The sequence below is a fragment of the Papaver somniferum genome, chromosome 1 (genome assembly GCF_003573695.1).
Source record: "Papaver somniferum cultivar HN1 chromosome 1, ASM357369v1, whole genome shotgun sequence".
NCBI classification, from domain to species: domain Eukaryota; kingdom Viridiplantae; phylum Streptophyta; class Magnoliopsida; order Ranunculales; family Papaveraceae; genus Papaver; species Papaver somniferum.
The window spans coordinates 20,572,005-20,582,835 of NC_039358.1; positions in this window are offsets into that span (position 1 = coordinate 20,572,005).

Genomic DNA, 10,831 nt, shown 5'->3' on the forward strand with positions numbered 1-10,831 from the left:
CAACCAACAACAGCATATCCACTACTCAAAACTATTGGACTCCATCATCACTACCCTGCACCATCTCACTGAACTGCAGCTTCATTGTCTCCATAGCCATTGCACTGTTACTGACATCATCACCATCAACCTTTAAACACCGGGCACTGTTGACTTCAATCACTGACATCCACATCCATCTCAACTCATAACCATTTTTGCTCTTGGCCTCAGCTTCCAACTCATATCCACTGCACCTGCTCAACTGCAAACCCAACTCAACAACCATTATTGTTGTCTTTCCCTGATTCCAGTAGCTCCCATCTCCCTTAATCTGAATTCACTAACAACACCAGATTCTCAATCTTCCCTGTAATACATGAATTCTCCATAAATCAGCAACATCTCACGAAGAACCCTAAATTCATCTCAAACTCAAATTACCAACAATTTTTGTAGCTTCTCGAACTCCAACTCCACATAACCCCTTTTAAATCTTCAAATGATAAAAAACCCATCTCTAATTTCTTCTGGGTTACCCATCTTCATCTGCTCGATCTCTGAACTGACAGCAACCCCGGACTCAAAACACAAACCCAACTACTTCAATCAAAAACAAGAACTTAATTCCTCAATTCATCACTGGGATTTGAGAATTAACTATCAATTCTTCTTCCTTGTTCTCAATAATCAAACCCCATCTTACAATTCTATCTAAATCTTCTCAATTTTTGACCAATTCGAACTCGAATACACATGCAGAAACCCTAATTATCAAATTACTCTTCTCCGAAACATAATCTTCAAATTGACACAACAATCTTCTTCTTCTACTCAAGCTATTTAATTCTTCAATTTGTTACATCCAACCTTAATCTCACACAAACCTTCAATCGACTCAAAAACCCTAATTCTCTAGTTTACAACTACATCAATCTCTTCTTCTCCTAGAACTCAGAAAAATTCAACACCATCACCTTTTCCACTAATACATCTACAAGATTCTACGAAACACCCACATCAAAACAATTTTGCTTCGTCGACTTGAAATCGACAGAAAGAAGAAAAGAGGAAGGAACAGAAGAAGAAAGATAGAAGAGAAGAAGAAAAAGAATAAGAAAGAGAGAGAGAAGCTACCTTAACCCTCACTGTTATTGCTTAAAAATCACTCCAAATTCAACAGTCGGCATTTTTGATAGATCGCCTTCTCCTGATTTCTTGATCCATACTCGCAAATCTCAATCAGCCATGAGTCTACTAGCCGACAGTTAACCCTTGTTGCAGATCTGGTTCACTCGTTTGCAGCAGAGTATTTAGACAAGGACTTTAAAGTCTATAAAGGATCTGTTGTGAAGAAAATGACTCGAAACCCCTCGAATTTCTGTAAATCGCCATTGTTGCAGAGAGTTTAGAGAGACATGCGGCTGAGAAGAAAATGAATCTCAAATGAAAACCCTAAACTGTTGTCGCGGGTGTTTTGTTTTAAGTGATCATGTCCGTCCAAAGTATCCTCGAGATGTGCCAGTCACTCGATGTATGATGAAAGATCTAACAAAGTCAGGTTAAGGACAGGCTAGTAATTTTACGAGTGCATGTAACTCTGACTTTGTGGGCCCACCCGACTTAACCCTGGAACTGACGGAAGTAGGACTGTTTGTTAATGGATTGTAGCGGTGTGACTAATTTGCAAAACGGGTCTTAATAGTGGGACTGTTTTTGAATTTGCCTTACTTTCTATTACCCGCAGAAGTTATATGAGCACTATTCATGCCAGGAAGAACACCACCAATAGCAATAGTACCACCAGCAGGACTGAAAATAATTATTTATTGCTAACAATCAATGTCTTGGTATAATTCTTGATTTCTTGTCGTCTCTAGCAGCATTTCCAGCTAATTCCAATACCTATGAACCAATTTAAAAGAATACACAAATCAATTTCAAAAATATTCCAGATTCAAAACCAAGAACAAGACTAAAACCTAGTGTTTTTTTATCACAGAGATCTGCTTAAACAGTAATTCCAACACACCAATTCCCTCAAAACAATAATTTTCAATTTTCCCAAAATCAGAAATACCCAATTTTAGTAAACCCTTATTGAATCATACTAACAAAAACCCTTAATTTTTATGAATTCCAGAAATAAAATTATATTCACATGAAATTTTCATTAAAAAACAAAGCAAAGTAGGGTGTCATAAAACTTACAGTTTTTGCTTTACCATTTTTTTGATTCTTCTTCGTGAGTCGTGAGTTATGGGTAAAACGTGGACGAGATCGAGCCGTCCATAATCAAGTTGTCACAACAGGAACAACAAATGAAATATGGGTCAGACATTAATCGTAGATGGACCCAATTTTCAGCCGTACGATTATAGAGATATTCAAGTGACGAAAGCATTCACGTGTTGTCCTTTTCCATCAAACAGTAGAAGGTTAATCTGGTAATTTTCTCCCAAAACGGTATCTCGTCACTAGAGATATTGAATGTTTGGATGGAAAAAGTGACGGTAGGGCATTTTCCCACAATTTTTTTTTCGTGTGGCATTTTACCTATGGGGCATCGAAATATGGGACTTTTTCCCAATTTTCCCAAAATAAAAATAAACCATCTTTAGTTTTCCTGCCATTTGTAGGGGAATCTAAGATTTATGGGAGACTAATAAGACAAAACCGGTTCACTCAAACCTAAAACGAAGTCACCTCTTATCTTAAATTTTTCAAAATGGCTAATATGCCCTCTATAATCGTAGTTAAATTTGATGTACTTAATTTAGTGTTACGAAATTATAATCGGTAGTTAACTTTTAAATCGGTAGTTTTGGTTTACAATAATCGGTAGTTAAAGTTTGAATCGGTAGTTAATTTGTATACTCACTGATAGTTGATTTTTAAATCGGAAGATCAATGAACAGAGATACCCTCAATATATAGATTAGAGCCCCAACGACTCTATTTTCTACAAAAAAAAAATAGCCATTGAGATGAGGCATAATATGAGTGTACGGAGCATATTCCATATTAACTCGTACATATGCCAACCATCGGAATGTACGGGTTCGTTTTAAATAACCGGGAGATAAATTTGAATATTGGTTTCCAATTATGTAGTTAAATGGCATGAGAATATATTTTTTTTTTGTTTCCACCTGAAATTAAAACAACTGATCTGGAAGACCCTGTCTATCTGGATTGAATTGGTTCACTATTGTACATATCAGGTTTAAAATTCGATTTTCTTTCTCTTGCTTTATTTTTAGTTTCAGTTTGGCAGATTATCTTTTTCTATCTTTTATACAGCTTTTGTTTGTGTGATATCTTCCTTGTTGTTTGCTTCCGGAGCACTCAACTACATCTGGTCTAACAACACTTATTGGATATGGTACTCTCTAACTTTTTGTTTCTCTACATGGTGTTCATGGTATGTACGAAATTTTTGTGAATCCTTAGAAACATTGAGGGTATTTTTTAACATAGGTTTGGGGGTGCGAGTAGATACTACATGAACTTTGTAGTGATTAGGTATGCTTGAATCTTGTGAATAAATAACATCTAGAAAAAAAAATGAAAATTGAGCTCATTTACCTTGATCTGTGATACATGTGCATATATGATATCTTCGGGTTTTTAATCAAGATGATGAGGCACCACTTGATTCTAGCACAATTCACATGTGATAAGAAAACTTGTACATGCACCATCTACCAATACATGTATAGCGTCGGACCGCATGTGTTTCATCAGGTAAGTAGACTGTCAATCACTTTAGAATACTGAATGAGACTTGACTAACTTGTTCTTTGGTTGGCTGGGATAGAAGTTGGAGGATACATTAAGAAAAACAACCATTGAATTTGATCGGATACATCGAAAAGGGCCACCTCTTGCTAAGTGTCATGTAATTTTTCTTTTTATTCATAGTCAACAGTGTTATCTCGTATTATTGTTCTGTTCTTGTTCACTTGAAGTGTTTCAATAAAAAAAAAATCAGAAATTTTTAAAATCCAAATATAGATATACAAAAGCAAAAGCAAAAGCAAAGAATATCCATTTGTTCATTTCACTTTTATCATTTTATGTTTCAATAAAAGAGTAAATGTTTCTCTCCTGCCTCAAAATAAGAGAGTAGTCAATGTAAATAAAGAGCCATGTCTTCTCATATGTTGTAAATAGTCTCGTAACAAGCAAGGGAGGATGCAGTCGTCGATGTACAATGCGGGAAAACTGAATATCAACAACTCTAGGGTGAACATTCAAAATTCTTGTAAAGTCGGATAGCTAGCTTGGCTTTGACTTCGATTCTTAGCTAAAAACTGTTTCTTGGTAATTAGCAGTCATAACTTCTGATCATTCTCTCTCTCTCTCTCTCTCTCTCTCTCTATATATATATATATATATATATATATATATATATATGTAGATACACTTTATATTCTTTTCACATGTCATTAGTTATTCCAGTGCTATAATTGTGCTATTGAAAGATAGATTGACATATCCAATTGTTGTGAGCTAAAACTGAAATGCACATGTAACATTTCATGGAATCTAAGCTATTATTTTGTCTTAGAACTTTGTGGGTATTTTCTATCAAACCCTCACGAGACCAAAATCGTCCACTAAGGACACTTAGTTGTTTGAAAAGTTTTATTGCATTCGCTAAATGCAATCGAGAGACCAGCAACAGTGGTGTAGGCATGATCTTCTTTTTAGTTTTGTGTTTTACTCGAGAACGAGCAAAATGCAGGTTAGGGGGTATTTGATAAGCACCTAATATATTATATATTCTTATCATTTTGTGGGTATTTATGGTATGTTGTTGTACTAATTTCTCATATTTATGCCAAATTATATATTTTGAAAGTCTTGTTCGTTGTGAGTAAAAAATGTGTGGTAATCGTTGTTACAGAATTGCTCGGTCGAAATCGCAAATGTTTCTATCTCAAGCTTGTTTTTCAAGTTTAGGTGATCAAAACTATAAGTCTTGATTTCTAGTCTACTTATTGCTATGTCTCAGATTAGGATATAATGTGTAGTTGAGTTTTAGACTTCACGACGTTCATCGATTGAAGACGAAGATCTACTGAGGAGAGCTTGTAGGAACTTCATCAACAAAAGGTATGTGGAAACTAAAAGTTATATATCACTCAGAAGTTTATTTTGTTCTATCTCCTAATGAGACTAAGTCATATAGCTATATAGACTTTTATATTATACACATTTGATATTTCGAGTTGAGTTTAACTCGGTTATCTATTTCTCGAAATATGTGTTGGAAGTTTTTTGCTTTAGCTACGTTCATCATATTCTTGACGAGTTTAGTTGGAAACAATTTATTTGTTGGAAACTAAATAATAAATCAAAAGATGATCATGTGGAAATTGCCTTGAAACATCTTACATGATTTGTGTGAGACAATCATTTGATGTCGACTCGGAATGTTTCGTATTGATCACTTGAGAATTACTTATAAGCTAATAGTTTGTATGAGACATCTATTGTCGTTTTCTAAGGATGTTTCAATGATTGAAATAGGAGTTTAGAACGATTAACCTTTGTCTGGATACATCACACTATACATTCTAGTATGCATACTGACTGTTTTGGTATGATTCAGGACCAGAAACCTTGTTTGTGTACCTAGTATGTGAACGATTTTAACTGTTAAATTCCGGGAACCAAGTATGCATACCAGTATACGAACGGTTCTACCTGAATTAAGGTCTGGGACGGAAGTATGCATACCGGTTTGCAAACTGCTGGACAATTAAGACCAAAGTCCGGAAGCTATAATTTGCGTACCCGTTTGCAAACTTAGTGGTTAAAGTTCTAAATTCGGTTAAGTATGTTTTCATACTCATGAAAAAACACATTTATGAATTAAGGAATGCAATCTTTGCAAACTGTGGCTTAATGTTCATGAATTGATTCTTATGAATCAATCCGATTTTGGTTCAATTAGTTATATATATATTTTTTGTGAAATAGTGAAAAATTGAACAACTCTATTTGAAACACAATTAGATTCATTTGATTATCTTTTATGATTGATTGATCATCATAGTTAATCTAGAAGTATTGGATGAATGTGGTTAAGACAAAAGTGTTTGTATGGCTAACTTCGGTTAACTATTGTTGAGCCAACTCAATATACACATTTAGGTACGGTTACCCATATCTAAGTGAAGGTATATTTCATTTGTGTGTAACAAGCTAAGACCATCTAATGGTAGAGAGATATTGCCTTGGTTTTAAGCAGATTTGACTTCAATCTTAAATCAGGTTTTCATCTGACGGTGAATATTGAATGCTTTGTTACTAAGATATCTTAGCTTTGATTTAAAGCAAACCCTGATTTGAAAGACTATATAAGAGAGAACTCTAGCATATAGGGAGAACTCTAGCAACTGGAAAACCTAATCCTGGCACTTTCTTGTGCCCTAGTTGCGACTAGAGTCGATTCTCATTTAACCTAGGTTTTTCCAAAACCTTTCCAAGACCGGATCGTCAATTGGTTCATGTTCACCTTGATTTATCAAAAGACGGAATAAAAACTTCATAGGTACTTCCGTAGGAGACAGATTTATCTATCATAATAAACTTATTTATGGGAGACAGGTTTGTTTATAAGTCTTCGTCTTTGGGTCGTAGCAACTCTTAGTTGTGGGTGAGATCAGCTAAGGGAATCAAGTGCGCAGAATCCAGCGTGGTTCAAGAGGTGTAAGGAACGCGACTGTACCTTAATCGGTGTGAGACTTGGTTAGGGCTCAACTACATTCCAGTCGAAAGTTAACTTGTAGTAGGCTAGTGTCTGTAGCGTCTTAATACAGCGTGGTGTTCAAAACCGGATTAGGTCCCGGGGTTTTTCTGCGTTTGCGGTTTCCTCGTTAACAAAACTTCTGGTGTCTGTGTTATTTATTTTCTGCATTAGATTTTTTTATATAATTGAAATATCACAGGTTGTGCGTAGTTCAATCAATTAGGAAATTCGACCTTGTTTGTTAGATGGTAATTGTCTGGCACTTGGGCATTAGTCTTTGGTACCGTCCAAGTTATTTCTCATATCAATAAGGCTCACAAATTCCTATCTGTTTGATTGCAGATTGTATTGAGAAATTGAGAATATAACTCTTTGGTATATTTCTTGGTTTACCTCGCTTTATAAGCTGGTGCTCTCGGAATTATATTGGAGTTAGTGCATACAGATTGCCGAACGAATTATTGGGTGTGGTTGTTATACCCCCGCTTTTTCAATTGGTATCAGAGTAGGAAAACACAATAAAGACCTCATAAGTATGTGTTTGTAGCAATCCGACTCTATGGATAGAAGTGTCATCTCTGACAAATGCATCACCAAAAATAAAAGTTATGCTTCTATGAAATCTATTGAAGAGAAAGACTTGTCAATCTCACATATAAATGAACATTCTGTTCCCACGAAAAAGACAAGTATTTATAAGTGTTACCCTAATTATCTTACTAACGAGTCTGACTCTGAAGTAGAAAGGGAAGCATCCCAAGAGAGTGTAGCGATTCTAAAACTTGTTAGAATCCAGGCAGTTGAAATCAATAGGCTGAAACACAAAGTCAATACGATTATTGGTATGGTAAAGGATTGTGATTCTAAGGATTCTTCGTGATGAAAATTCCATAGGTTGTTCTACTTGAACCTTACTCGAGGCTAAACTCAAGGAAGATGCCTTGGAAATTGAACGTCCGTTGAGTAATCTCTCTATTCAATGTAATGGATGTTCTGCGAAGTCCACCATACCAATTGCTTCTGAATTAACTGTAATGTTAGAAAACGTGACTACATGTAATCATGTTTCTCTGATAAAACCAGTGTCAGAAGCTAAATTGCAAACCCTTCCTATTGCCAAAGATGTGCCTGTTTCTTCCATTAATTATGGAATCACCACATCTCACAGAAGGAAGAAATCTTCTAGCAATGTTGTTAATCCTACTCACTCTAATCACTCCGGTGATCAGAAAATTTGTCTCTTTTGTGATTCAAAATTACGTGTTCAACGGAAGTGCAAATTGAAGTTGAAGGACAACTATTTTGGTCGACTTCAATACACCTTAGATTTGATTCTCAAAGGTGTAACTGACATTTGGATGTCTAAACAAATTTGGTTTTAGTACTCTCCCTGTAAATTCTTCCAGGAAAGTTAGTTCAATATGCTCCTCTAACGTTCGAACTTGTAACAGTAGCGTTAACACAAATCGGTCAAGAAGATTTCAGAAAGGTCCTCCCCAAACTAATAAGGTGGGAATTGATGTTCAAGATGAGAGAAAGATACTAGAAGGTGAAAACAACAATGGTGATATGAAGGACAACCTAAATCTGATAATCAAAGGATACAAGGATCTTATCAACAAGCTGTCAAAATCCTCCAAACAAACTTCTTCTGGTAAGGATTCAAACTTAGTCTCATACTTTGATGATAGTAAGTTTTATGATACTTTTTCACATCAAAAAGGGTTTCCTCAAAGATTAAGAAGGAAGAAGAGGATTAACCATGATCATTTTTCATTTGATGAGCATAAAGCTCATACTTGTGATAATTAATCACAAGGTTTGAAATATAACTCATGAAAAATCATGTTGACTGAGATATGCTAATAATCAGGTATACTTATTGGCAAAGTGTCCTCTGATTAGTTGAGCTATTCTCTTATCGTTCATAGCTAGACTATTGTATACTTACTACTTTGCATAAGTATTTGTTTTGTGTCAAGAATCTCTTCTTGTGACTATCGTTTATTGTTGATAATTTAGTTTTCCCAGTTTGCTTCTCTTATGCTCTAAATTTTCCTCTTGGGAGAATATAAAATTTATTAAGCTAAGTATTGTGAAAGAAAATTTTCATATAGAAAAATTTTATTGTGCTCTTTTTGTGAAAAGAACTTTACATTTTGTTTTTTTGTTTCCTCTTATGGGTCAAGTTTGAGTTCGTCTTGTAAAATCGTTTATATACCTATCCTATTGAGTTTAGTTCTCTCACTCTAGGTTAGTTATTTTTATCAAGAATTTCGTCTCCTTCTACGATTTCATGAAATGATTTTTTGATAAGGGTAACGGTTTCGAATCCAAAGGGAAAAAGAAAAGAATCCTAGTAGAAGCTGACAATCTCAAAGCTCAAAATCCTGATGATTATCCCGATTTCTCATGCTTTTATGCATGTACTCATTAAGATGTATAGCATGATGAAATGGGTTCTGTTGAAGTGATTCATGATTTTATTAAATACTTCCAGGAAGCAAAACAGTAGCTCGTTGATTATATGAAAGGTCTCGATATGTTGCGAACTGAGTTGAAAAAGGTTAATTCTGACCTTGTTCTCATGAAGACACATGTTAAATATCTTCTCAGTGAGGACATCTTCTCCGAAAAAGCAGTAAATGTTGTCAATCACAAGTTCAAAGGCCTTAAGACTAGTGAAGGTTCCAGAAGTTTTCTTTGACTCTAGTTTGAGTTTGTTTTAGGGAGTTGATAATTTATTCTTGTGTTTAAGAAGGATAACTAGGGTTTGGCATAGCAAATATTGTGATTACACATAGTTATTGCCAACGATTTTCATCTTGCAATGTTTTAGATTTATTTATTTATTTAAATTCTAAGTTATTTGGAAGATGATTTTGCAGTATTAATCTTTATTGGTTTTATGTATTGCAAAAATATTTTATGGGATATGTGTGTTTACATCCGTGAACTATGATATCTCATATATGTCAAAAGTTAAGTCTATTACTTTTTTATGCAAATATTTATAAAAACATAGAATGAATTTTTGAATATTCTGCAGTATTGATCTTTCCCTGATCCACTTTTATGTGAAAGTATTGTATGGCTCTGTAAGTTTTCTTATGTTGAGTGTTTCCGACTAAATTAATTTATAAGGTCTTCTTGTGATTAATTTATTCGATTTTTCTGGATACAAATTCATGGTTCATGCAATTTGTTAATGTCCAAAGAAATCCTTATTTTCGTGTAAAATTAAGGTCGCTCTAGTTGTTCTTTCGGGAATGACATTTTATGCTGGAGAGTTCTTAATTGAACTTGTGCTTAATTGCCAAATCTTTGTGGGGAGTGCAGCAGTGGAATATTGTAGGAGTTACCTTGTATCTTTATAAAATCCTTGATGAATGCATTTAGTTTCGATTAGGTAATTGCATCTAAACAAAGTTGATATGTTCTCTTTTAATTAGTTATGAATAATCTCTTTGAGAATTTCATTATGATCCCGCAATTTTCGTACCTTTGTCAATTTATATTGACAAAAAGGGGGAGAATTATTTGGTAGTTCACACTACATACATATGGTTTACGGATCATCATGTAAGGGGGAGTGATTTTCATTGTGAGATGAAGTATTGACTAAGGTGGAGTGATACATATCACCATAGAATTATTGTCAAAGTTGTGATACAATTGGACTTTGATGTTGTATAATAATACTATGGCATTGTATAACAATGATTGAGAACAAATGTTTTTCGTATGTTTTCTTATTTTTATGGCTACGGATCTTCAACAACAATGATACTGATTTGAACACGTTCAGAATCACTGAAGTACTTGGAGTGGCGAAGAATTCAAGGAATGTTGAAGAACCAGGGAAATCAAGCATGATGGATGAGAAGCTAAAAAGTTTATTTATTTTATAATCCATATGTATTGATAGTTTTTCACTAAAATTGACAAAGGGGGGGGGGATTCTTAGAGCATTTTTCGGTCGAACTCGTAAGCATTTCTATCTCAATCTTGTTTTTCAAGTTTGGGTGATCAAAACTATAAGTCTTGATTTCTAGTCTACTTATATCTATGTCTCGAATTAGGATAAAA